The 22,109-nt window shown below is 37.7% G+C and overlaps 1 protein-coding gene across 17 annotated transcripts in view; it reads left to right on the top strand.

Annotated features, from left to right (window-relative positions):
* The window catches only part of TFEC (transcription factor EC), a 222,616-nt gene that overhangs the window by 5,029 nt on the left and 195,478 nt on the right, over window positions 1–22,109 (top strand). For 4 of the 17 annotated variants that reach the window (XM_072783351.1, XM_072783355.1, XM_072783349.1 and 1 more), the window contains exons 2-4: window positions 12,213–12,348; window positions 15,356–15,440; window positions 19,205–19,289. The gene's annotated coding sequence lies outside the window, so the exon portion shown is untranslated. Of the gene's footprint in view, window positions 1–11,936; window positions 12,047–12,212; window positions 12,349–13,571; window positions 13,849–15,355; window positions 15,441–16,987; window positions 17,044–19,204; window positions 19,290–22,109 lie in introns of those variants that run through there. The other 13 variants (XM_072783361.1, XM_072783359.1, XM_072783362.1 and 10 more) reach the window with 9 other exon arrangements.

Consider the following 22,109-nt stretch of genomic DNA (forward strand, 5'->3'; position numbering starts at 1 on the left):
AATTAAAGAAGAAATTAGTTGACGTCAAATTGTAGAGAAGGATTGAATCCCCATTGGATTTAACAAAAAGGAAATCATTGGCAAATTTGGGAAATGCTAGCTTGAAATAGGATGAGGGCCAAAGTAAAAGTAACAAAGGGTATGGAGAGTTAGAAGGGGTAATCAATGATACTAAGGACATGGAAACTATTGGAATTGATTGATTTGAAAGGAGGGAAGATAAGGCATCTAGAATGACTCTTAGGAATCTATTTTGGGTGAACACTTTGGTAGATCTAACTCACTCAATAAGGTAAGAAAAAAAAAGAAAAGGACGACTGAGGAAGATAATGGATATTTCGTTGGGGATTTTTTGAGGGCAGTTGGATTGAGTATGGGGGTCCAAAGAAAGATGTGGGCTAGAGATTCAGATGGCTGATTATAAATACACGGGCATATGTGCATACATATGCACATATACATATACGTATATAGAGAGGCACATACAGTAAACAAATAAACACTAAGGAAAGGAAAGTTTTCTACAAAGTCAGGTAAAATTTCAAAACAGAGACGATTACACCTCTCTCCTCAATTAATGTTGTCCCAGGAGTCCTCTTTAGAAATGGTAATCACTTATTAACACATGTTAGAGGAACTCCTCCTATGCCACTGCTATAGCTATTATTGTTCATTAGCAGCTAGTATAGGATTACGCATGGTTCTGTAGGGATTACCAACATATCTCAGAGCAAACTATTACCTGTAAAATTTTGTGAATTAACCAAACACTGGGCATTGGCTAAGTTAGTAATGAATTATCCGTATGATAGATTAATCATAGTGTCTAAATGATAATACTTAAGAATTTTCGCAATAATGAACAATTATTATGTTATGGGAACAAAATAAAACAGATTTTTATATATATGTATACGCAAACACACACACATATATATATTATGCTCACAACTATGCAAAAATACTTTGCACAGAAAAGGAACATGAGGAAAATACACTAAAATGTCAGTGGTGGTTTGTCTTTGATTGATGAATCCGTGGGGATTCCTTCTTTCCTTAAAAAAAAAAATATTCCATGATGACCATGACATATTTCTTAATGGAAAAACCTTTTTTAAAAATGTTATTCAGAGCATTTTAGGAAGATGGGACAGTGACAGCGTAATTTTTGATCTCTCTGAAAACCCACATTAAAAAACAAAATAAAAAACTGGGTAGCAAAATCAAAAGCCCATGGGCAACCTTTGCAATAAAACTGGGTGATGAGGTATCTACATAAACCCCAAAATAGATGCAGTGAGGGGCAAACCACCAAGAGCCACAAGACAATTGTGTGTACATGTATGTACACACAATTTTGTGAAAAGAGGAAGGGAAGCAATAGGGTGGTGTCTGATGGACAGAAGAACTGGAGATGTTTCCCACTTACTTATTTTACTTTTTCCCAGTTATTCTTTTAAAACGTGTCTTTTATTCATTGTATTTTTTCCCGGTTATTCTTTAAAAATGTGGCTTTTTATAACAGCAGGTGACACAGTTAAGAATGATTAAAGAGGCTGAAGCAGTCTCACCATCATAATATTTCAAAACTGACCCTTCATGACTCTCTTGCAGAAGGACCCACAATAAGAAGCACACTGAGGAAAATCAAACAGAACAGAGGAAGCCGAACAGATGTTGGAAAGTGCAAGGCTAGAGAAGCACTCTCTACTGTGGTAGCCAGTAACCACCTGTAGTTATTTAAATGTTAATTAATTACATTGAATTAATTAACATAAACTTAAATTTAAAATTCAGTTCCTCAGTCACACCAGCCATTTTTTAAGTGCTCAACAACTTGAGAGGGAAACAGTCAGGAAATCCCAACAGCACTGCTTTATTTTTTAACACTTCATAAAAACAAGGGAAGGTGGAGCTATCTGAATTGGGGCACAATTTTCTGAAAACTACCTGTTTGTGAAAGTTTAGGAAAGTTATTGTCACATAAAAATGAGCAACAGTAAATTATTGAGGTCAAATCAAATACAAAGGTATCATAAGAAGAGAAAATGGAGCTGAATAATTTCCCTACAGATAATGAAAGAATATCAGAAAGATGAGTCCACAAAACAGAACAAAACTATAAGCTATTATTTTAAAACAAGCTGAAAGATATTAAAAAGTTAGCACATTCCAGGAAAGAACTACACAAAGCAGAATTAGAAAAACTCAGAAGAGAAATGATGGAACTCAGGAAGGAATTAGAAATGAAAAAATAATATACATAAGTGAAAACTAAATGAAAAAAGAATACAAGGGCAAAACTGATGATGCCTGAGAAAAATAGGGAAATAAGAGAGTTTTTTTTTTCCTGAAAAACCAAAATAAAATTAAGGAAAAAAGAGAAAATATTCCAGAGACAATAACAAACATTGAGAATAGGATAAAACAATGGAACATATGAATAGGAGGAGTCCCTGAAGAAGAAAATCAAGTCAGAGGAACGAATACTAAAAACCATAATTCAAGAAAACCTTTCCTGAATTAAAAATATATATATTTAGAACTAGATACTGAAAGATTGTACTGCGTCCCTAAATTAACTCAAAATAACCAACACCAGGACTTATTTTTGTAAAATTACTGGACTTTGAAGAATAGGGGGCAAAAGTCCTTTGGATATCTAGATTTAAAAAGCACATGACTTATAATGAGAAGAAAATTATCTTATCATCCGAATTCTTCTACAGTAATCTAGATCAGAAGAAAGAGTAACATATTAAAGATATTCAAGAGAGAGAGTGTAAGCCAAGGATTTTATATGAGGTGACTTTTAGGTTTAAAGGGCACAGACTTTTTATGAACATAGAACTCAGGAAATACAGTGTTCATGAGCCCTTCCTGAGGAATGTTCACATGGCTGTTTTCTGTGTGTGTGTGTGTGTGTGTGTCTGAATCTCTCTCTTCTTTCACTTATGAAGAGACCAGTCACTGGAGTTAGGGCCCACCCTAACCTAGTATGACTTCATATTACCTAATCACAGCTGCAAAAATCCTATTTCCAAATAAGGTCACATTCTGAGGTTTCAGGGGGATATGGATTTTGGAGGGACACTATTTGACCTAGTAAAGTGGGGGAACAAAAGCAACATGGCCACCATAAAACCCCTACTTGGAAAACAAACAGTAGCTATCTGTGGCTGTTTCACAGCAAACACTACTCCTACAGAATTGGGAATATAAAAACTAACTTTACTGTTAGTAACTTTCACTAACTTTGCTTTCATTGTAGATACACTGGATTGTTACTTTTTTTTTGGGGGGGGGGGGCTTTACCTTATTTATTATCCCCTAAGGTGAAGTTCTTGAAAGGCATTGTTTGAGATATTCTTTCTGGAGAGCTGTTTCACCATAAGGGCACCTTTTTGGAGGATTGGGATATCTGGGATAACGTAAGGGAAGGAGTGATAGGGTACTTTTCCAGGCTTATTTCAGGGGAACATTAAATCAATATTTCTCAGTCATGATACCAATGACATTTTGGGCCAGATAATTTTTTGTTGTAGGGGGGCCGTCCTATGTATTGCAGAATGTTTAGCAGTATTCCTGGCCCTGACCTACTAGATGCCAGTACCACTCTGCCCTGGTTGTGACAACCAAAAATGTCTCCAGACATTGCCAAATGTCTTCTGTGAGGCTAAATCATTCTCAGTTGAGAACCACTTCTTTCGATGATTCCAGAAATATATTATCCACTGTTGTATCACAAGTCATCCCAAAGCTTCATAGCTTCAAACAACAACAACAAAAATTATTTTGCTTACAAATCTACAGCTTGAACAGGAAAGGCAAGGATCCTTTGTTTCTGCTGCATATAACCTCAGCTGAGATGGCTGGACTAGGGTCCGGTAAGATGGCTTCATGACTGGCATGTTGGTGCTGGCTGCCAGCTGGAACCTCAAAATATTTGTGGGTGGAAGTCCCCAGTTCCTTTCTAGCTAGGCCTCTCTTAGCTACTTGGACTTCTTTACGATATGTTGGCTGGGTTTCAAAAATGCACGTGTGGAATCTAGAAAAATGAATAAACAAACAAAAAGGAGAATCAGACCTATAAGTACAGAGAACAAGCTGATGGTTGCCAGGAGGAAGGGACTGAAGGGGTTGAAGGGTGGGCAAAATGGATGAAGGGAGTGGGAGATACAGACTTCCAATTATGGAGTGAATAAGTCCTGGAGATAAAAGGTACAGCACTGGGAATAAAGTCAGTGATACTGCATTAGTGTTGTAGGGTGACACATGGTAACTACACTTGTGGTGAGCCCAGCATAACATCTAAAAAAAGTCGAGTCACTTTGTTGTACATCTGAAACTAATGTAACGTTGGATGTCAACTCTACTCAAAATTAAAAATTAAAAATAAATAGACGATGACAACAACAAAAACAAGTGTTCCAAGAGAGTGAGATGGAATTTATAGCATTTTAAGGATCTGGCTTATAAAGTCATATAGTGTCACTTCTATCATGGTCTATGGTTTGAGACAGAGAGACCTGCTTTAGTTTAAATGCAGGAGACATAGACCCCACTCTAATGAGAGGAGTATCAAAATCGCAATTTAAGAAAAGTATGTGGGATCTTACAATCTTTGAAAAATATAATCTTCTACCCCCTGCCCTATTGTTACAAAAATTCACATCCCTTCCACATGCCAAATACAATGATTTATTTCACCCTCTAAGATCTTCAAGTCTCCTAGTTCAAAGCCTAGTATCTGTCACCTAAATCCAGTCCCAGTGTAGGTGGTGCTCCTCAGGTGTGGTTAAATGACTGCAGCTCTTTGAATACTATTCTTCTTTGTCGGAAAGACTCTGGACTACAGAAATAAATTCTCTATTTCTCACAACATATACTGGGCAGTCCTAGAGTATCTGTTATAGAGGGTCCCTTTTAAAAGAGAATAAAATAAAATAAAATAAAATAAAATAAAATAAAATAAAATAAAAAAAATAAAAGAGAATAAAACGGGAACCACATAAACAACCACTGTTCCATAGCAATTCTGAAATTCCACTAGCCACATGTTCCTACTCTTTTGATTTAGGACTCATTTCTACTCCTAGTGCACAGATCTTGGCTCCACCCTCTGGGATCTTGGTCCTGCTCTCTATATCATTCTTCCTTTTCCATCAAAACCACTTCATGTTTGCATCTGAGTCATTTTCTCAACCTGCCTCCTACATGCAAAAGCTGGAAGTCCAAACCCCTCTTTGTATCTTGTACTAACTCGTCCCTTTCAGTCCAAGCTTTTGTAATTACTTATAAACCAAGGATTTAGAGAGTCTCTCCTAGTATCCTATTAGAATCAGTCTTACACTTAGAATGTGCAGGTCTTGAACAACCCTTGTCTGCTGGATTACCCCTCTAGGGAACACGCTAGTTCAGAAAGGTGTCATGCATTTCCACCTTGCTGTCTGCAATCTTGGAATTCAGCTACCATGCTGTGAGGAAGTTAAGACTGGCCCATGCAGAAAAAAAAAAAAAAAAAAACATGGTGAGAACATATGTAGTTGTTCTTGCTGATAGTCCTGGTCAACAGCTATCATTAACCAGACACAGTGAAGACACTTCCAGAGGATTTTGATCCCAAGCGAGTTTGTAATCCCCAACCTTCAAGGCTTCCAGCTAAAGTCCCGGGTATCATGGAACAAGACCCGCCCACTCTGATCTGTTCAAATTCCTGGTCCACACAATTTCCAAGCCCACGAAGATGACTATTTTATGCAACAAGCTTCAGGTAGCTTGTTATAAAACAATAAATACTACAATAACTTTTGAGTAGGGTCCTTCCAAAACAACAGCGACAACAACAACAAAACAACAACAAAAATCTGAAACATGTGGCATTGATTTGGGGTAGAAGTGACAAGAAACTCAAAGGGACTTGAGGATACAATTTGAGAATCTAAAGGGCTTTTAGGAGACAGCTGAAATTAAAGGACTTTGAGGAGGCCATCAGCAAGGGTTTCAAGAAAAGCATGCAAATGTTACTAGAAGCTGGAGAAGAGCAAGCAATTGCTAAACAGTAGTAGATAGTTTGCCAAGACTATTGTCTGAAGTGAGGCAGAAAATAGAAAATACCTAGAACTTGAGGACTGCAAAATATCAAAAATACCACCTGGCTTCTTTCTACTGCCTATGATAAAATGTGAGGAGGGATGAACTCCTGGCATTGTTACATGAAAAAGGAGTGGTACTTCCTCGGCTGAAAAGTATAAAAGTTTCTTATACCCAGTAATTCCATAAGGCAAATGACTTTTAAATTAAGAATTAAGAGAAGACTTCTAGAAAAAGATCAAATCTAGAGTGGTGTGTAGGAGCCTTTGTTAAGACTTCAGAAAGCTCTAGAGGAGTGACTTATATATAACCTTTTACCCACAGGAGGCCCCTAAGGATCTTAAGATTATGCTTCATAAATCTTTCACTCTATTATGTCTGGAGCCTTTGCTCAAAGACCTGAAACCTAGGGATGGCTCAGTGGTTGGGAGCTAAAATCATCTGAAGTTATCTTCGTGTGTCTGGTTGGTGATGGCCATTGACTAGGACTGCCAACTAGAACGTCTACACATGGCTTCTCCATCTATTTTCTTGTCATGGGTTAGTTTGAACTGCTTCAGATACAGTAGCTGGGTTTCAGGAATAACTATCCCAAGCGAGCAAGGTGGAAGTGAATACGTTTTCCAGAACAAGCCTCCTAAGTCTCATGGCATAACAATCGCTAATTCTGTTGGTTAAGGTAGCCACAGAGGTCCACTCAGGGTCAAGGGGACATAGACCTCACTTTGCAATAGGAAGAATATCAAAATCTCAGAGTAAGAATGTGGTATGGAAGATATTTTTCATCATCTTTGGAAAATACAATCTGCCATTTTGTCAAGTAAAATATACCTCTAGCAACCAGTTTGGGTTTTTACCTCCTCTATCCTCAATTTAATTGCCTGCTCTGGGCCACTGTCTTAGAACAGCCGGAGATGGTGAAACCTTCACCCTGCCACTGGGCCAATCCCAGGCTATGGTATTTTGAAATGAGAGGTTTGGAGAAGCGGTCAGGTAGGGGGTACACAGCACGAATCTTGAGAGATTATACCTTCCCATTTCTCTGACTCCCTCTGAAAGCTCCATTCCAAGCCAACACACAACATCTACTAAAAGACAAAGTGTTCAGTCTTCATAATCAGCAGACTTTCCACTTCCTTGTATTTCTGGTTACTGGTAGAAAAGGCTTCTCCTAACAAAACTGTTGATCGATCCCAATGGATCCTTTTCCTCTCAGATGAGCCAGCTTGGGCCTAGCTTGTTTCTGTCTTGTAGCCTAGAGGAGGCTGTAAGAAGTCACCAACACCTCCAACACCCTGACATTTGCTATGACATCTTCCTAAGTAACAGCTTTGCTGTACATGGCCTGTGTCCTAACAGAAAACTGGAAGGAAATCTAACCAAGTCTCTTAATATCATTTCAAAGGATTTCTATCTCATCGTAGCCTCCCTGGTCCAACAGAATCACATTTTAAGGTCTTTCCTTTGCAATACAAGACTTTTAGAAATAACTTTTCAATGTCTTGTCATTAGTTCGAACGTATTGGGTTTATTGACTCAGAATTCTCTCTTCTCTTTCTCCTCTTCTTTCCTCTTTCTCTTCCTTCTCTCTTTCCCTCTCCCCCCTCTCTCTCTTTCTGTCAGCACTTCAGATTCATTCTGTCACACAAGTTGCTCCATGTCATGGAGGACGTGGCTATAGACAGTTCCAGGTCACATCTTTCATAAGCAAATAAAAGAAGATTCTTCTTTATAAATTCAAGTTTGAAAAACCCTGGGAGTGATCTGTGATCAATCAAGTTTTCTCTTTCGGTTAAAATGAGGAGTCATAAAGTATCATTATTTATTTCTGTTCCTTATACTCTTAAGGCAAATATTGGCATAAAATACTCATCTTTATACTTTAGGAACAGAACTTTTGTCGTTCTTATTTTGGTTGAGAAAACTCCATGATATTGCACCAAAATGTAGTAAGATTTATTTTTAACCGTAGTAAGATTTATTTTTAACCTAAACCTAGAGCACCGAATGATCCCTTTTGAATTGCTGGATGAATTTAGAAATGACGTAAACCGCAGGAAGAAAAGATATCGTCTGTTTCTCCCACAAGTCACTGTGAAATGTTAACAATAATGCTAAGTATATGCTCACTATTTTCCTAGGCAAACAAGGAAAATGTGATGTAAAAGATAGGATTGTAAAATAAAAGTATGCGACATTATAGCATTGCAGTTTATTGAGGTAATTGGCTAGGAATCCCTGTGTGCTTTGGAATGGAGAATTTAACATCATTTCTAAAACAAATATTTCCTTGTGGGCAAATGCAGGGAGTGCTGAGAGGTATTTGTGGAATCGTTGTCTATGCAGCAGGCTCCTTGGGTAGAACGATGCCTTTGAGGAATAAGCAATTAGGGCTTTTTTGGTTTTGCTCAGTAACCGAAACAGCTGTGGAAACATTGTGTGAATGAAGAACCAGGAGCACTGCCATCGACTGGATGTTTGTGTGCCCCCCAAAATTCGTATGTTGAAACCTAACCCCCAATGTGATAGTATTAGAGGGTGGAACCTTTGGGAAGTGATTAGATCCTGAGGACGGAGCCCTCATGCTTGGGATTAGTGTCCTTACACCATGTGAGGACACAGGTAAAAACTGTCAACTATGAATCAGAAGCCAGACCCTCACGAGTATCCAGAACTATGAGAAATAAATTATTTAAGCTACCAAGTCTATAGTATTTTTGTTATAGCAGCTGGAAAGGGCTAATATAAGCACCGTGCAAAGTTTAAGCAAATATCACCATCTTGCATTCTTTTAGCGATTTGTTTTCTAAACAATGTAATTAGGGTTTTCCAGCAAGTAGTTAGTACAATGTGATTGTACAGAAAAAGAGAAGTTGATTTGTATGTGAGATGGAGTGCTATGTACAGTTCCTACAAGCTCAAAGCTCATAGACATTTTAGTGCCCCGTTAATTAGAGCACCTTGCTTTAATTACTACTTAATAGTGAAACTGTAATTTTACTTTCTAGTAAAACAGCCTCCTATCCATTATATTGTCATTTAATACATTTTCTGACTTTAACAATTTAAACAAGATCTCATTTTTTAAACTGCTTTTTCTTGGGTATACCATTTCCTGAGAGCTCAATATGTTACTCCTAATGGAAATGTTGTACTTTTAAGATTGCCTCTTAACCGTAATATAAATATGAGTCTCTGGTAAGTCTCAGTGTGGACAAAAGCTACTAATTTATTTTTCATAAGTTGAATCAGTCCTAAAAAGGGATGGCACCAGCCTTTTAGTGACTATTTTAGTGTAGTGCTTACTATAATAGCTGGGTGAAAAGGAAAATCAATTATAGTTGTGAAAGAGATGTAGATTTTGTTCACTTAAAACTCAGGCTTTTAATCCCTGGATAAAAACCTAGCCTGGAATTCGTCTGAAAGGCATTTGCTTCTACCATAAGAGGATGTAGTAACTCTAGGCACCTATCATTTAAACAAATGGATTAGTCAAAATAATGATGTGAGAGATACTCCAAAAAAGGCCAACATGTTCTTTTTGGATATGTGAAAAGTAAATTGTGCAAGAAAATTTCCATCATATTTTATCTGTTTTTGATAGTCACAGAAGTTGCATCAGCATTCATATGCATATGAGAGATTCCAAGAGTATCAAAGGCAAATGGAGTGACTTGTACACTTCTTAAGATTTAATTTCTTTGTAGCCTTAAAAAATAAAGACTTATACATATCCAAAATATATATACAGTTAATTTTATCCTGTCCTTCCCGGGTTTGGTGAATGAATAGGAAATAAACTGTGTATTTCATGTTACATTTCACTGCCCACGGCAGACTACTAACTCCAATTTAATTCAACTCAATTTAATTTATCTCATACCGAGAGCTCATTTCTCTCTTAGTCAATATTGTAGATAGCCCAAAGATGTAAAATGATTTTCTTTCTCTCAGGTCCTATTGTGAAAAGAGTAAGCAGTAGGAAATAGTTAAGTGACAATTTATTTATTGAATTAATGTGAGTTGTAACCAATAGTAAGTGCTAGACTTTAAAAATAAGACGTGAATAAACATGTTTAGAATAGCTCTCTTCATAATTGCAAAACACTGGAAATAACCAAAATGCTCATTTACATTGAAGAAGATAAAGAAGTTGTTTATATTCACACAATGGAATGCGACATTTAAGAGGAATGGACGAGAGCTAGGTGCATCAGCACTGATGGATCTTATATATAATGTTGAGTTGAAATAATTAGGTAGTTGCATTTAACAAAAGATACAAAAAAATAAAAAATAAAAATAAAAAAAAAATTAAAAAAGATACAGTTTGGTCCGGTCATACTATGCACTGATAAAGCTCAAAGATTTAAATGAAATCATTTGAGTTCTGGAAGAAAATGTAGACAAATTTTTTTTTTTATTAAATTAGATTAGGAAAGTACTTTTGAAAAAAAATTTTAAAAAAGGAAAGTACTTTTGTAACTTTGATTAAAAATCTGGAGCTATTTTAAAACAGACAAAACTAATTATATTTAAAAGAAAAACCACAAAACACTTCATGGCCCAACTACCATACTCAAAGTCAAAAAGACAAGTGACAAATAAGAGAAAAAATGTTACTCATGTAGTTATAAAAGAATTAATATGCTAGACATTGATTTTCTAAATGTCAATAATCTAAGAGAAAAAAACATGCAAAGGACATGAAAAACTAGCTCACAGACAAGGCAAATTACCTTAAACAAGAAAAACACACCCAACTTCACTCATAATAAGACAGTTGCAGATGAAACTACAATGATATGCATTTTTCACCAATTAGATTAGGAAAAATCTAAGTTTAATGAGACTGGGAAACAGGAACTTCTATATCATTGGTATGAATATAAAAAGTGCACCTTTTCTGAAGGGCAATTTGGTAGTGCCCATCAAAATTACAATCATATTTCCCCTTTAACCCAGAAATCCCACTCACAGGAATTTATCTTGCAGGAGTACATGCACACAGAAAAATGACATATGTTATTATCTGCTGCCACATTGTATTTGTGAAAGATTAGAGAATATCCAATTGTCCGTTAATGGAGGACTGATTATAGAAACTTTGGTAGATGGAAAGTTCTGGAATGCATGGAATGTTATGCAGTTTCCAAAAAGAATGAGAAAGTGCTCCATGTACAGATGTGGAAAGATCTGTATGTGATATTAGAATGAATATGAATGAAACGGGGAAAAAGGAATAAAAATACCTAATACAGTTGTGTGTGTTAATATTGGGAAGATCCAAAAGACTAATGAGTGATTGCCCATGGGAAGAAGGTAGAGAGGACACAGGGTGGTTACAACAAGGGAAGAAGTAAAACTTTTTGGGACATTTTATTATATTGTAATGTTTTGATTTTGGAACCATGTACATAATGTCTACTCAAATTAACTAACAGACTCATGAAAATACGAAGAAGGAACAAAGTACAAAATAAATACAGTGTGATTGCTTTATGTGAAGTCTAGAAAAAGACAAAATATAACAGTTTATTATTTTAGGTTACATACGTGGATGACAAATACTGTGAAACAAACCAGGAAATGATTAATACAAAATTCAGAATTGTGATTACCAGGTATTGGGAGTGGAGGAATGAAGGTATAGAGCACAGTAGATGCACCTTTAGAGGGAAGGAAGGGAGGCAAGCAGGCAGAAATACAGAAAAGAAAAAGAAAAAAGAAATAAGTGAAGGCTACAGGAATGCAGTTAAGCCTTTCTGGAAGGAGGGAGACTTAAACTGATTCTTGAAGGTGTGAATTCCAGTTAATGTGGTTCACAGTGACGTATTGTTTTATAGCTTACAGAACGTTGCATATACCTGATGTCATGTGAAATCTGGATAGGCAGAGAGAGATGAGAGCAGGCATTCAAAATGAGGAAAATAACAGAGCCAAGGCACCGAGAGTAAGAGGGCACATTTTGTGTTACAAGACCTTGAGGGGTCAACCTGGCTGGGCAGTTGGATTGGACCTTAATGAGTAATAGAGCAATGGATTTATAAAGTTTGATTATAATGGGGTTGGGAGTTTTTCTGAGATGCCATCCAATGTGTGTTTGTTTGTTTACAAAGACAGATCTAAGACGTATTTGACGGTTGAACACCCTAGCACTTTTTTGGGCCCTGCCAAACACCAGCGCTAGCCTTGAGACTCATCAGTAACAGTCATCTGCAGGATTCACGTGGCCCGTTCCAGCTGCCCAGCCAGGTATATTCTTGATTACTTAGCAGAGTATTGTTTAATTTCTATATATTTAGGAATTCCCCACATTTCCTTCTGTTTTTGTTATTTTCTAATTTAATTCCATTGGAGTTGTCTCTTTGACAACGTCTATATCGTAGAGGGAAAAAGAAGAGGGGATGGGAATTGCTTCAGATTAAGGGAGACATAACAACCAAAATTTTCTTGTTTTGAACATATAAAAATGGCTATAAAATACATTTTGGAGACAAGTTACAATATTTAAATATAGACAGGGAAATAGAGGATATTAAGACATTTTCTAAATTTGTTGGATGTGTTGACAGTACTGTCAACAGGTGGGAGATGCTCTTATTTTCTGGAAATGCAAGCTAAAGTAGCTGGGTTGAAGCAAATGATGTTTATTATTCATTTTATAATAGCTCAGGAAAAACATATATTGAAGAAATAAATATGGCAAAATGTTAATTATGTAGGGGGTCTAAGGGTGATATTGTGTTTTCTCTACTTTTCTGTATTATGAGCATTTTTATGTTAGTAAAAATTTTAAAATCCAATGTAAAGTTATACAAACACATAACTTGATTGCAACATAACTTGTTGGAGATGATCGAGTTGTCATTACAGAAAGAATATCTGTGGAAATAATTTTAAAAAGGCAAAAGTTTAAGAAATAAACATTTTTTCAGCTTTATCTAGTTTCATCTTTTCTTGTTCTAGGGGACAGACTTATTTTTTTCTCTCAACTTTTAAAATTTTTATTTATTTTTTTTAAAGATTTTATTTATTCCTGAGAGACACACAGAAAGAGAGAGAGAGAGAGAGAGAGAGAGACAGGCAGAGACACAGGCAGAGGGAGAATCAGACTCCTCACAGGGAGCCCGTCTCATCTTTTTATTTTTAGGAGAAAGATAGTTTGTAGAGTCAGAATAACATGATGGATTTTTTTTTTTTTCATGATGGTTTTTTTTTTTTTTAAAGAATATTCAGTTCTTTCTAGTCTGCCTGAGGGGCTTAGTGAACCTTATATAATCTATATATTGGGCTCTAGTGTGTGCTAGGCTGATACCCAGTCCCAATTCTTGAAATAGGGAATACAGGGCAGTCACATGGCACGTGAAGCTGTTGCCAGGAGTACATGGAGGTCAGTAAAGCACAGATTGTGAGAAGATATTTGTAAGATCAGTCTGACCTTCAGCTCAGTCCAGGGTGACAGGCATCCAAGAAACCACTACTGTCATGAAGCACCTGGTCTTCTTGTGCAATGGATGTCACTGCTGGACAAACTCCTGTAGGCAGCTAGAGGACACCTGTGGAGGGCCCTGCCTGACCCATTGCAGCAGCTATTGGAGACCCCTGGTGGCAACGTAAAGGAAAAACAGCTCATCCCCAAAACTCTAGTCTCTGGTATGTAAACCGGAGTCAATGGAAACAGCCATAAAAAAGAATGAAATCTTGCCGTTTGCAGCCACATGGATGGGGCAAGAGAGTATACTGCTAAACGAGGTAAGTCAGAGAAAGACAAATACCATATGGTTTCATTCATATGTGGAATTTAAAAAACCAAACAAATAAGCAAAGGGAAAAAATAAGAGAAAGTGAAAAATCAAGCAGCAGAGTCAATTGTAGGGAACAAACTGCTGGTTACCAGAAGGGTAATGGGTTAAACAGGTGATGGGGATTAGGTGAGCACTCGTGATGGACACCAGGTGTCGGATAGATGTGTGGAATCACGATATTGTACATTTGAAACCAATATAAGCACTGAATAAGGACTTGAATAAGAACCTAGCAACAACAACCGAAAAAGAAACCAAAGCCGTCTTCTCTGAGTTCCCTGTATTTTGCTGACCTTTCCACTTTATTTTTCTTTTTCCTTGTCTTTAAAAACATTGTCATTCCTTAGAGGTTTTTTCCATGCTACCTTTTTTATTTATAGGTTCTCCCTAAATGACCACATCCATTCACCCAATCATGCTTTTAGCACAGTTTTCTCTATTGAGCCCACGCTCACACTTCTAACTCCCTGCTAGATATTTCTACGTGGATTGCTCTTAATCTCAACACGTGAAAAAAATTATTGCCAAAATCTGTTAGTCCTGTATCTCTTATCTTAGGAAGTGGTGTCATGATGCAGCCAGGCCAAAGGACTTACACTTCGATAAAGCAGAGAGATACGAAGAGTCTTGCACATTCAGCATGTACCAGGAACAGGGATAGAGGCTGGCTTAAAGGAAATAAAGACACATTAGAGTGTGGAAAACAGACCTTTTATTTATTTATTTTTTTAAAAAAAGATTTTATTTATTTGAGAGAGAACGAGTTGGAGGCGGAGCAGAAGGAGAAGGAGAAACAGATGCCTCCTCCCTGAGCAGGGAGCCCGAGGGCTCCACTGGGGCTCAATCCCAGGGCCCTGAGATCATTACCTGAACCCAAGGCAGACGCTGAATCACCCATGTGCCCCCAAAACAAGCGCTTTAATGTGACAAGAGGAATGTATATCCTGCTTTGGGAGTTTTGAGGGAGGAGATTTAACCCAGCCTGGGTGGGAAAGATTCACGATGAAGGACGTATAGAAGAACTTCCTATCAAGCTGTGTGTTATAAACACTAATAATTTGCATTATGAGCTGAATTGTGTCTCCACCAACACTCGTTTAGTTTAAGTCCAATCGGTACTTCAGAATGTGACTGTATTTGGAGATGGTCTTTAAAAACCTAATTAAGTTAAGATGTGGTCATTCGGATTAAGATGTGGATATTGGCCTCATCCAATATGACCGATATCCTTGTAAAAAGAGGAAATTTGGACACAGCTGCATACAGAGGGAAGATGATGTGAAAACACGGGGAGAAGACAGCCCTCCGTAGGCCATCCACCTGTCAGGACCTTGATCTTGGAATTCCAACCTACAGAAGAACTGTGAGGCCATAAATCGGTGGTGTCAGTCTACCCCGTCTCTACTACTTTGTTATGGCAGCCCAGCAAACATAAATTCTGTTTTCTTTTTCAGGATAAAGCTAAGACCTTTCTAAGTTAGAGGGAAGAAAATATGCAAAACCACTAACAGGGGAAGATCATAGCTTACTTGGGAAACTGTAAGTAATTCTGTGGGACCAGATTACTGGGCATGCTGGGGGGAGTGGGTGGGGGAAGAGATGTGGGGAATTTTGAGGAATGACGCTAGAGAGAGACGGAAGAGGCCAGCTCATGAGAAGAACTTGTGTGCCAAATTAAATAGTGGAAGTTGGGGTGAAGACATGGAATTAAGGGAAGTCACATTAAAAGAGATCTCACATTGGAGTTAGCTCCCTCAAATCAAAGTTAATCATGGTGTACAACTCTTAGTTGTACTGATTAGTCGTCTAATCAGTTTTCCATGCAAATACCTATTATTTCATGATGACAATTACCAATTGTCTGCTAGATAGAGAAATAGTTTTTTTGAGAAATATTTTTAAGAGTTACATTAATCCTTCTCTGTCACAATATATGTATCCCCCAGAGCAATCTATTTCTTTACCGAATTTTATGGCAGTGTTCTTTCCTCCACTCCTTTATTCCAAGATTCAATGATTTATTCTCTCCAGGGCTAATGTTTTAACAATATCTGGAATTTGGGGGCACCTGAGCAGCTCAGTTGGTTAAGCGTCCACTGGTTTTGGTTCAGGTGTTGGTCTCAGGTCATGAGATTAAGCCTTTTATCAGGCTCTATGCTCAGTGCAGAGTCCACTTGAGGTTCTCTCTTACTCTCTCTCTCTCCCTAACCCCCCCCCCCCCATAAAGAAATAAATCTTTTAAAGATTATCTGGAACTTGTTATAGCAAATCTGTTGTGTTGGTGCTTATATAAATTGGATTTAGCTGGGACATTATTACTTTTTAAAGTTAGTATCTTTATTTCTCAAGTCATAGTATTTATTTGGCTTCTTTTAAGATTAATTTTTCTGATGTATAAGGCGTGGGCGGCAGTTTATTTTTGTCGTTCTATCTGTAGTCTCCCTATTACCTTGTAATTCTTTCTTCTCCCATGGATAGAACAGAATTGTCATGCTCTAGTAAAATAAGGGGTAAGCTCCATGAAAAATAGATACACTTTTTCATCAGTATGTTACAAGGGCCTGATACATAATTGAAAATAAATGTATTTTGAGGGAAAATTGCAATTTGCTCTTAGTTCTCTATCAACAAACCCTTATGAGGCAGTTCTTGAGTGAGAGCAGTACCGCAGAATCCCCTGGGGGAACTTTTCCAACATGTACATGTGCTAGTTCCTCCCAACAGCAAATCTGGATTCTGAAAAAAACTTCTAATGTCGTTTTAATATCCACGGCTAACTGATGAGGGCAGAAGTTGTTGTTCCTTTCATCTCATTGTTTCTTCTGACCTGGGTACAAGGATGAGGAAATATGTTAGGTAGTGGGAGAAATGTTTTGGAAAAGGCGATTTTGCGTAGAGCTTTTCAAGGCATTCTGTTGCTGTTTGTATTCATTAGGCTGGTCTTCACTGAGATCAATGCTGTGTCCTCTTATCTTAAAATGGTGGTTCTGGAAGGATGGGAAAACCACAAGACTTAGAATCAAAAGCCCAAGGTTTTATTGCTTCCTTATTAGGGTTTTATTGATAACTTATTGCCCAATTATTAGGTTTGGGATCTCAAGCAAAACATAACTCTCTGAGCTTCAGTTTCCTCCCTGGTAAGGTAAGAGTAATCATGTCTATTTGAAAAATACAAGCATTTGAAGCCTGAACTGTTTTGACTAACTGTCGTACTTGAAGAGTACCACTTACCACTCTGACCTTGATGGCATGTATTGTCCTTTAAAGGAAAGTGCCGTTTATGGGGAAAAGAGGTGTGAAGTTCTCGGTAACAGACTTCCAGAGTTAGCAGTCTTCATGACTGAAACTGCTGCACGTTGATTTCTCTTCCTATAACTCAAATCAAGGGCAGTTGCTTTTGGCAATGGCAAACCGCTCCTTTACTGCCTCTTTAGGACATGGCAAGTCTCTGCTATGTCTTTTAAAGCCTTCATATTAGCAATTTGATGATTTGTAGCCACTAGAGACTTTTTTTTCTATATCTTTCTCAGAGAAATTTTTTTATTCCAAACAAATGAAACCACTTAAGCTAGTTTTCTGTGAATATGAGAAAATGATAGAAATTACAGGGCATATCATGGGGCCCAAGGTAAAAAGGTGCTGTTGGGCCTCAAAAGGATCCTGGACCAAGAGCTAGAAAGCCACGAGAGCTGAGCAATGCTATAAAACACCAATATCCTATATGTTTGGGGGTGCTTTGCAATGATGACCCCCCTTTAAAATAGGGAATATGACACAGAAGGACAGAGAAGTTGATCCATTAAAAAACAAGGAGGTGGGATCCCTGGGTGGCGCAGCGGTTTGGCGCCTGCCTTTGGCCCAGGGCGGGATCCTGGAGACCCGGGATCGAATCCCACATCAGGCTCCCGGTGCATGGAGCCTGCTTCTCCCTCTGCCTGTGTCTCTGCCTCTCTCTCTCTCTCTGTGACTATCATAAATAAATTTAAAAAAAAATTAAAAAAAAAAAACAAGGAGGACATCAAAAGACTTGACTATTTGGCTGTCAAGCCATGAACATTAATATTCTTTAAAATCATATTTTAAAATTTACTTTTAATTTTTTATGTATTTTAAAATTAATGAATACTAGAAAATAGGAAAATAGGAAAAAGTAAATAAAATCTCCCATTTTCCTATCATCATAACACAGAACTGTTTGCTTTTTTTGAAGCATGTTTTCTGGTGCATTCCCCCCCCCCCCCCCCCGCCCGCCCAAGATACCAACATGAGAGCAGGTAACCTTGTTTAGGGGTTGGAGTTGTATCCACAGGAACTCCTTTCTTATGAAGTCCTATGTCTTTGAATTCCTTCATTCATGGCATTCAAGAGAAGCTGCTATAATTTAAACCTAATTTGTTTGTGAGTCTGCTCTGCTCTATCAGTGAAGAAAGACATTGATGTTTGGCTGGAGTGGTATGAATTCTTATGGAAGAGGGAGGGAAGGCTCTCTTAGGATCCAATGTGGAAAGAGCGCCTACTGGGACCATGACTCCAGGGTCCCAGCCGGCACAAGGCAGTGCCAGAGAGTGTCCATGGGACAGCTGGTAGTGAAACTGCCCAGGGCTTTAGGGAAATGTACAGGAGAAACAGGGCCACCAAGTGTTGAAGAGACGTGGGGTGAACTCTTTAGATAGATATTTAGGTAAAAAATCAGAGGAAAAAAAAAACGAGACAGAAAGGGTAAATCCAGCAGACCTGGTATAGGATAGGAGTTCTAAAAGACACAAAAAGATATGTCAGGAAGAATATTATCAGACATAACAGAAGAAAACATCTCAGAGAAGAGACACAAGAATTAAGCTAAAAAGAATACATAGATTTCGAAAGAGGATGTAAGAAAAAAATGACCCATACCTGCACACATTCCAGAGGGTTCAGTTACTCCCAGAAAGAAAAAAAATTTCCAATATCAGTAGTTTCCCTAAAATATAGACCTGCAAAACCTGGGCAACCTGAGTCACCAAAAAAAAAATTTATCTAAGCTCCAATAATAGATGGAAACAAAATTAAGGGAGATTTTATCCGATCTTTGAATCATGCTCTATGTGGTGGAAATGATTCATGCTTGCTTCTCTGATAGGATATAGTGGATGAACCTCTGTCTCTTTGTCTGCCTCTCCTAAGGCCAGTGGTAAGGGAGGTTGGGTGCTTTTTATTTTTCATAATTGAAACAAAAAGATCCTCATCATCAAAGTAGAAAATAAGTGGGACTTTACTGAAAAAAAAATCCAAATAAACCCTTTTGACTAGTATTTCTCTTTTAGAGTAGCAGCAGGTCTTTCTGCACTGTCCTGCAAAATGAACCAGTTAATTAAGAGCCCGAGAAGAAGCCCTCAACACAGAAAACAGGTACTCAAATAAGTACTTTGCACATACTTGTTCACAGCACTATTATTTGTAAATGGGCAAAAGGTGGAAACACTGAAATATTATTCAGCCATAAAAAAGGAAGAAATACTGTTGCATGCTACGGAGTGGATGAAACTTAGGAAAGTCATGCTCAGTGAAAGAACCTTTGATTCCAAAGGTCAGATAGTGTATGATTCTATGTATATGAAATATCCAGAATGGATAAATCTATTGAGACAGAATGTGGATTTCTGGGGGGTGGTAAGGGGGGTAACAGGGAGAAATTGCATAATGGGTATGGGGTTTTACTTTGAAGGGATGGAAATGTTTGGAACTAGATGAAGTGGTGGTTGCACAACACCACGAAGGTACTAAACATCACCAAGTTGTCGCTTCAGACAGTGAACTTTACGTTACATGAATTTCACTTCAATAAATTACTAAGAAAACAATCACGTTGAAGAAACACTTGAGATAGGCTTTCAGCAAATTTTCTCCAACCCGAGGAAGCTATATTTCATCAGATGGGAACGTTTGATCCATTTTTGCCTGAAGTTTCATGATAACAAAACTTCTTTCTCCGAGGACAGATGCATTACCTGTTCTAATCACTTTGCACTAAATGTGGTCTCTGTGGTGATAGAAGTCATACCAGCGATTGGCTGGGAGGGAAAGGTCTGATTGGATGAGAAAACTTTTCAGGAGATGGAATGTCCTATATTTTGAATAAGAGAGTGGATGGAGGGATGTATGTATTTGTCAAAAATTCATCAAGCTGTCCATTTAAAATCAGCATATTTTATTAGATGAAAATTATATTTCAATAGCTGTGATAAAATGAAAAATCAAAAGGAAATAAAATAAGCATGCAATGCATTATTATGGTGACGCTTAGGAAAAATAAAACTCGGAGACACTAAAACATGCTACCTCTGGTGAGTGGGACTTGGGAAGCAGTGTTGGGGGGACAATTGAGTTTCACTGTATATACAAGTTACTCTATTTACTGTGTGCAAATATCAGGGTTGGGTTTTGTTTGTTTTGGTATCGTGAAGCCAAGAGAGGGACTCAGGGTCGGAGTGAGGTCCTGAAGAGGAGGAGCTTGGATACAGAATTTTGATGCTGGGGCATCAACCGTGGCTCTTGATGTTGAACCGAACATTTGGGAAGGACACCATTCAGGAGGCTAGGACCGCATGGCCCATGACCCACCTCCACCAGTGCGGAACGGGGCAGCCTGCCGCTCTGGTCAACAATCTTTATCTCCTTTGTACATCGAGTCCAGCCACTGTGGGATGGAGACCATCACACCGCCCGTGTTTGAGGATTTCTCCACTACACAGACAACAATCACTTTATAGGTACTTTGAATCCGTGCACTTGGTGTAGTTCTGCTCCCATTTGGACCTTTAGCTGCTATACTGCAGGATATTGATGAAGGTGGGAGCAAGCCCAATTTGGGGATGGGCGTGGGACCTCTAGAATAGCTGAATCTGGGGATTAAGGAAATCAATATTTTTGCTTTACTTAGGAAATTTTATTATTTTTTATTTTTTTAATATTTTATTTTGGAAATTTTATTTTATTTATTTTATTTTTTTTATTTAGGAAGTTTTAGACAAGTAGGATAATTTTGATGATGTGTGAATTTCTAGAAGTAACTTATTATTATTATTTTTTAAGAGAGTGCAAGTGCATGGAAGCCAGATTAGGGGAGGAGGGGCAGAAGGAGAGGGAGAGCGAGAGAACCTTAAGCAGGCTCCATGCCTCCCCGCCACACACACAGCGTGGAGCTGGAGGTGGGGCTCAGTCTCACCACCCTGAGATCATGATGCCTGCAGAAATCAAGAGCCCGCTGCTGAGCCACCGAGCAACCCAGGGACCCTGAGAAGTAACTTTATGGAAAGGGGGAGCTTTTACCCGAGTGGCAGATCAGTGAGGGAGGAGGTAAAGGTTATGACCTTATGTTTTCCATGTTGCCAATGTTTACTGATTTCATGTTGAGCTCTATTCATTGGAGCCAACTTCATAGAAATAAGGAAAAAAAAAACCCCTCCTAGGGTATTATTGGCATATAGATTTTTGACACTGATTCTTTGGATTGAAGTATAGAATAAAATAATTGTTGCCTTTTTTTTCAAATTCAAATTCAATTTACTCTAGCCTCTAATTTCAATACACCATATATCTTGATGTTTATGGAACCCTTTCCTCGGAGAAATGATAATCGAACAGTTTTATTTCTCTGTGTGTGTAGTGTAACCTGTCGAACCTGGTGTGAGGCAACTGAAGACTGTAACTTGAACAGTATGAAAGAGTTTTGCTGCCACCTAATGGAAAAGTATCATATTTTTTATTATTCTGCAATAGACAACTTTCTTTTTACCTCATTGAATATTCATGTCAAAACTACATTCATTATTTTATTAAATATACTTCAGTTGGGAATGAGTTTCTTCATTTCTATTAACTCTAATGTTTTTGGGGTGCACGTGCTGTGTATGTGTGTTGTGGTAATGCAGGGGGTATGACGGAATGAAAAATTAGTTTGATTAAGTTTTAATCTAAGCATCATGATTCATTTTCTATGATTTTCTTCAAGTGAAATTTGCTAAAAACTTAAGGATATTATAGGTGGGTTATGAATATTGAACTTCTCTGCTCAATGAACTTTAGGCAATTTGGATAATCCTATTAGTGAAAAGAAGAATTATCTATAATATGAAAGGATGGTAGGGAAAAAAACAGTAAAACATATATATGGATAGATAGATAGATATATTTACCTAGTAAGCTAAAAATATTCCAAGTTGCCTTTTT

The sequence above is a fragment of the Canis lupus genome, chromosome 18 (genome assembly GCF_048164855.1).
Source record: "Canis lupus baileyi chromosome 18, mCanLup2.hap1, whole genome shotgun sequence".
In the NCBI taxonomy this organism is placed as follows: domain Eukaryota; kingdom Metazoa; phylum Chordata; class Mammalia; order Carnivora; family Canidae; genus Canis; species Canis lupus.